This window comes from Triticum dicoccoides, chromosome 6A (assembly GCF_002162155.2).
Source record: "Triticum dicoccoides isolate Atlit2015 ecotype Zavitan chromosome 6A, WEW_v2.0, whole genome shotgun sequence".
NCBI lineage: Eukaryota > Viridiplantae > Streptophyta > Magnoliopsida > Poales > Poaceae > Triticum > Triticum dicoccoides.
The window spans coordinates 18292074-18298853 of NC_041390.1; the positions used below are offsets into that span (position 1 = coordinate 18292074).

General features: G+C 46.6%; 1 pseudogene; it reads right to left on the reverse strand.

The window, feature by feature from the left end:
- Positions 1-2832: 2832 nt before the first annotated feature.
- LOC119315505 overlaps positions 2833-6780 on the reverse strand; it is an 18948-nt pseudogene continuing 15000 nt past the window's right edge.

Genomic DNA, 6780 nt, shown 5'->3' on the forward strand with positions numbered 1-6780 from the left:
CTCTGGCTTCTTGCATGAATGTTGTCGATGATTTGTGTTAATCCATTGCTTGATTAAGGTCGCTGCAATTTTACAAGTCACTGCAATTCTGCGGTTTTTTTTCATATTCGTGTGTTTCTCTATCCCAGGAATCAAATAAGCAATGAGAATGTATTCAGATGCATTTGTTTCTCTATCCCCTTGCTCCGTCGCCACTCGCAGATCCCCTTTTCTCCCGTCGCCACTCTCTCCTCAGCCTAGCGGCCGCCGCTGCTCTGGATTTGATGCCGTCACCGTCGGTGCGGCTGGCTGATCCACGGTCAAAAGTTGCTGGAGGAGGGGGAGGCGAGCCGGCGGCGGCGGATAGGCGGAGGTAGCTTGAAATCGAGGAGGCGATGCATCAGGCGAGAGAGCAGAGAAGTCTCTCTCTGCGCGCCGTCTTTTGGGGGCGCTGGCAGCTGGCTCCACGGCAGCGGACCAGTGCTCGACCCGCCAATGAGGACTACCTTGGCAACTGCACCTGTGCCTGTTCCATTCATTTTGTGCTTCATCTTGTTTCGTTGGTGTGTTTATTTACTTACGTAGCAATTTCTGATGCATGTGTGTAGTATTCATTTACATGCTTGTAGCAACCTGCTTGTCTTTTGGTTTGGCTACTTGGGTTATTTTTTTGTCATTTTAATAACTATCTAAGGAGATTCATGGTGATGAACAATCACACAAACACTTGTTGTTACTTACAAACCAGATAAGAAAATTCCTCAAAAAACAAAACAAAAAGGGGATACTAACTGGGTGCTGTTGTTCTGTTTTTCTTTGCTGGTAGGAATAGCAATACGGTTCTCCTCCCTCCTCTCTCCATGCATCCAAGGAGATAAACAGAGAATCAGAGTTTCAGAGAAACATCCTCCCACCTTATTCTCTGTTTCTCTATATATTTACCCCCCTTCAAATTTCCCATGTCCTTTTTGAGGATTTGAGCTGTGTTGTTTGGGAAAGAAGTGAGATTTGTTCTTCCATACGGAAATATAGCACAGTTTTTTTTCCCTCTCATAGGCTGCTGCGGATATTGAGAAATCACCTCCTTTTTCTTGGTGCCTCTCTTTTCAAAAAAGCGAGAATAACTCCATTCTGTTTGAATATTACCAATACGAAACTGAAAATGAAATTAGCCCGTCATGCGTATGCCAGCAAGAAGCAGATCACTCGTAGCTGTGTTGTGGTCTGAGTCTGACTATGCATCAACTGAACTAGTGCTGCACACATTGTCTGTCTGATCCTTCACTCTGTGGTCTTTTTCTCTCGCCATTCAGAAACCGTCGGTGCTCCATTCGGGCTATGTCTGTGGATACTACCATCGCCTTATCGACCAGCATTGCCATCGTCTATGACGTCTGCAGTGATCACCAAGCATCACTGCATGTGGACCCAAAACGTCGCCACAAGCAGCTGCAACATGCAAAGCCAACGGCCGAGCGAATGCATGCAGGGATGCTATACTGGACGCGATGGCGCGAGTCGTAGCAGCATCAGGCCCTCATTTGCACGTACCTGCTGACGCTGAGCAGTAAGAATGCACACTTGCAAGGCAACCTCTGCTCTCACAAGTCACAACCTCTCGTTTGCACGTACCTCATTTGCATGTACCCTCATTTGCATGTATCGTCTTGTATTGGTGAGCGTCGTATGTTTGGGCGCGCGATCATCGCTCGTGTGCTTCTCTTCTCCATTCATTTCACAATTTTTTACTCAACTGTTGTAGCTTGTAAGTCCACATAATTTATCCCCTGAAATACAGAGTGTTGCATTCTGGAGCATATGCATGTAGATGTGAAGTGACAAGCTTGTCAGGTAAATGTAAATCTTTACATCGTTTGCCTTTTTTCTATGATGAAGCAGCCGGTTCATAAACTGAAATCCGAAATGTTGCATCCTGGATTATATGCACTGCAGAAGTGAAGTTCTTATTAAGTAAATCAGTACATATTCATGACTTCACACCAATCACAACCAGGCTATGAGATTTTCTACCCTAGCTGCTTATACAGGTTGGTAACTCATTTTCATGCTATTAATATAATACGTTGCATACGGGACCTTAATCAAGCAGTGGATTAACACAAATCATCACCAACATTTATGCGGAAGTTGGAGCAAGAATTCTCGATTATTATTACAATAATCAGTCCGTAGATGAAAAATCACACACCACAGCACAACCCACACAGGCTGAAAATCACACACCACATGATCCCACACACCACACCACAACATCTAAGCAGCTTGAGCAGGCAGAGTGCTCATAGTCACACTGCCCAGGCTGAACGCACTCTCTTATTCATTTCTATCTTGCTCAAAGCTTGTAACATACATCATCTATCCAACCAGATGATGGATGCTTACTTTGATGCGCAGTGGCTCAGTTGAGTAGAGCTGACCAAACCAATCAAATCAAATCACACCAAACTCGTGGATGCACCACCACACCATGGCAATGCAGATCCACGCTGCTGCAGTGGTGCTCCACCTCGGCAGGGCATACGCAAAGCACAAACCAAACCAAACCAACCAAAACAACATGAAATAGGGAAAACAACATGAACCATACATCGCAGCAAAGACATCTGATGTCCAGGAAGCACCACAGGATGACAGGATCGACGCTCGCATAGAGATCGACCCATGGAAGGAACTGATTACCTACGATGCAGCAAAAACAAATGGTCAATAAGATGATTGATTCACCACAGACACATAATATCAGAACTAGAATAGTGTAGATTAGACGGTAAATTATGTTGGCTGGCACTATAATTGAGTTATCGATGAAAGGAGAGATGGGCCATATGTATGTCACCTTAAAACTGTGCCTCTTGGCAGCTGGGCCTTGTAGTATGATGAGTGGCTATGCTCATAGAGTGAAGAGTGGTGGTTCGCCTCCACCCCGTCCCACTCAAGGTTATCCCACCATTCCTTCTCACAGTCCACACTAGGCAGCTTCTCGTTGTTTCCGCTGACAGCAGGAAGGCACCTGAGGCTCCAACAGCCCCTGATCTTGACGGTCTCCAAGTTGGGAGCGGACATCCTGCTCCCACAGATGCGCCGCAGGTTGGGAAGCTCATAAAGGTGGATGCTCCTTAGCTTTGGAAACATTATAACTTTCTGCTCCTTTTGCCTAGGGTCCAAAGCGAAGACCTCCCTCAGATCACCGCAACACACAATTTCCAGGGTATCCAGGTGTAACACCCACGATGCGGCTATATCTCTCACGTGTCGGAGCACGACTTAGAGGCATAACCGCATAGTAGGCATGTCGCAAGAGGGGTAATCTTTACACATCCCATGTACTGAATAAGAAAGGGTAATAGTTGGCTTACAATCGCCACTTCACACAATACATAAATACAGCATTACATTATCCAGAATACAATCAAGGTCCGACTACGGAACCAAATAAAGAAAGACAACCCCTAATGCTAGATCCCCGATCGCCCCGACTGGGCTCCACTACTGAGCAACTGGAAACGAAACAACACAACAAACACGATCTTCATCGAGCTCCTCCTTGAGCTAGGTTGCGTCGCCTGCGCGGTTATCATCGGCACCTGCAACTGTTTGAAGTAATCTGTGAGTCACGGGGACTCAGCAATCTCACACCCTCGCGATCAAGACTATTTAATCTTATGGGTAGGAATGGGGTAGTGAGGTGGAGCTGCAACACTAAGCATATATGGTGGCTAACTTACACAAATGAGAGCGAGAAGAGAAGCAAAGCACGGTCATGAACTAGAAGTGATCAAGAAGTGATCCTGAAACTACTTACGTTCAAACATAACACAAGAACCGTGTTCACTTCCCGGACTCTGCCGGAAAGAGACCATCACGGCTACACACGCGATTGATGCATTTTAATTAAGTTAAGTGTCGGGTTTTCTACAACCGGATATTAACAAATTCCCATCTGCCCATAACCGCGGGCACGACTTTCGAAAGTTCAAAACCCTGCAGGGGTGTCCCAACTTAGCCCATCACAAGCTCTCACGGTCAACGAAGGATATTCCTTCTCCCAGGAAGACCCGATCAGACTCAGAATCCCGGTTACAAGACATTTCGACAATGGTAAAACAAAACCAACAAGACCGTCCGAATGTGCCGACAAATCCCGATAGGAGCTGCACATATCTCGTTCTCAGGGCACACCAGATGAGCAATACGTCGGGTTGGCATAGACCCTAGTTGCCCAGGGGGCGTCGGACATCGCTCAGGTCGGACCAACACTTAGAGAAGCACTGGCCCGGGGGGGTTAAAATAAATATGACCCTCGGGCTCGCGAAAACCCAAGGGAAGGTGATAGGTTGTTAGTACAAATGTAAAACCAAGGTTGGGCCTTGCTGGAGGAGTTTTATTCAAGGCGAACTGTCAGGGGGTTCCCATTATAACCTAACCGCGTAAGGAACGCAAAATCAAAGAACATAACACTGGTATGAAGGAAACTAGGGCGGCAAGAGTGGAACAAAACACCAGGCATAAGGCCGAGCCTTCCACCCTTTACCAAGTATATAGATGCATTAAAGTAAACAAGATATAATAATGATATCCCAACAATATCCATGTTCCAACATGGAACAAACTTCATCTTCACCTGCAACTAACAACGCTATAAGAGGGGCTGAGCAAAGCGGTAACATAGGCAAACAACGGTTTGCTAGGACAAGGTGGGTTAGAGGCTTGACATGGCAATATGGGAGGCATGATATAGCAAGTGGTAGGTACCGCGGAATAGCAATAGAGCGAGCAACTAGCAAGCAAAGATAGAAGTGATTTCGAGGGTATGGTCATCTTGCCTGCAAAGTTCTCCGAGAAGACGAAAGCTTGATCCTCGTAAGCGTACTCAATGGGTTCCTCGAACACGAACTCGTCTCCCGGCTCTACCCAAGGTAAGAACACAAGCAAAGGAAAACAACAATCAACCACGGTGCAATGCGCAAGCAACATGATACAAAACATGGCATGATATGCGGGATGTGATATGCAATGCAAATGCATGCTCCAGAAGGAAAAGATTAAACCAGACATCAACTTGGCAAACCAAGAGTGCCGCTGGAAAGATGAGTTGATTTCGGTCGAAATCGATATAAAGATCGCCGGAAACGGATGCACGGTTTGCAAATGGCAAGCAAAACAATAATGGCACAATTCTGCGATTAACAACACGATGGAATGCAACAAGAAACTAAGCTACTGCACTCCAACATAGCAATAAAGCACATGGCAGTGATCTACTCAAGATTCTTGACAAAAGATGAACACTGAGCTACAGCTAAATCACACAAGAGAAGGCTCAAACAAGTATGGCAAAAGTGCAAAAGATATCAGCATCACAGACTTAGTGAAAATAACAACATGTCAGGAATTAACATTAGAAGCAATGTTTAGAGCAAGATAACGACATGCTACAGGAACAGGACATAGCAAATCAAGGCATGTCATGAATCTACTCAAAGCATATAACAAAAGTCCCTTACTGACCATAACCCAAAAAGGATCAGAAGATATGATGGCACCCATATAAATATAGCAAGTTTCGTTAACAGATTCAGACTTAGCAGAAAACTGGACATGGCATAAACAGAATTACGAAGGCATGTTTGCGAGCTCAATGCACTCAACAAAAGGCACTTCATGACAAACTAAGCATACTCCCAACAAGAAGACATGATCAAGAAGCTAACCATTGCAAGAATAATCTCATAGCATGCATGGATCAACTACAACAACCTTGGCAAAATTGATTAACACGTAAACAATCTGCTAGGAACATTTTATAGCAAAAGTAGAGCAAGATTGAGTCATGCTAGGGCACTCTATAAATGCAAACAGGGACATGGATGGATAGAGCACAACCATATGTCCAAATCATCCTTACTGAACATACTCAAAAGAAGCATGGATCTCTCTGTATCAACATGAATACATGGCATAAAAATAACAGCAGAGCAAAGACTTAGTGAAATTCTAAGTCTCTGAAATCAGCAATATTACGAGAGCTACTTTGCATGCTTGTGCTAGTCACCATATTGATCACAAAAATACATGGCATACACCCCTGTAAAGATGGCATGGCATAGCCCAAAATACATGTAGAGCTCATGCTCATATGCAGCACACAATAATCATGGCAAAATGACAAATGCTCATAAACTGATAAGAAACAACACCTAACATTTTATAGCACTCTTGCATCAACAATTTAGGCATCAAGATGGACTCAAACAAGCATGGTGCAATGGAACAAAATGAAGAGCTCAACCAGATGAACATTTTGATATATGGCACGCTCAAAACAGAGCTACGGATGTGGAGTTATGACGCGATGAACATGGCCTGAAAATATGAGGGGGGAAAGGACTTAGTAGAAATTAGACCTCGCGGGAACCGGGACGAGGAGGACCCGGGACGAGGAGATCCGGGCGGGGCGAGGGCGTTTGGATGGCCGCACAGGTGGATCTGATCCACCCCGCGGTGGATCCGGACGGGGCGGACGGCGACGGGCCTCCGGGCGGCGGAGCTCGCCGGCGGCGGCGGCCGGCGAGGCGAACGGCGGGAGGGAGGCGAGGCGACGGCGGTGCAGGCGTAGGGGGTCTGGCCCACGGCGAAGGTCGGCGAGCTCGGCCATGGAGGGCGGCGAGCCTGGCGTCGCGGCGGCGGGGTCCGGCGAGGGCGCCGGTGGCCGGGCGAAGAGGGCGCCGCGGTGGAGGTCGACATTGAGGCGCGGGTGACGCAGTTCGGTCGGCGGCGGCA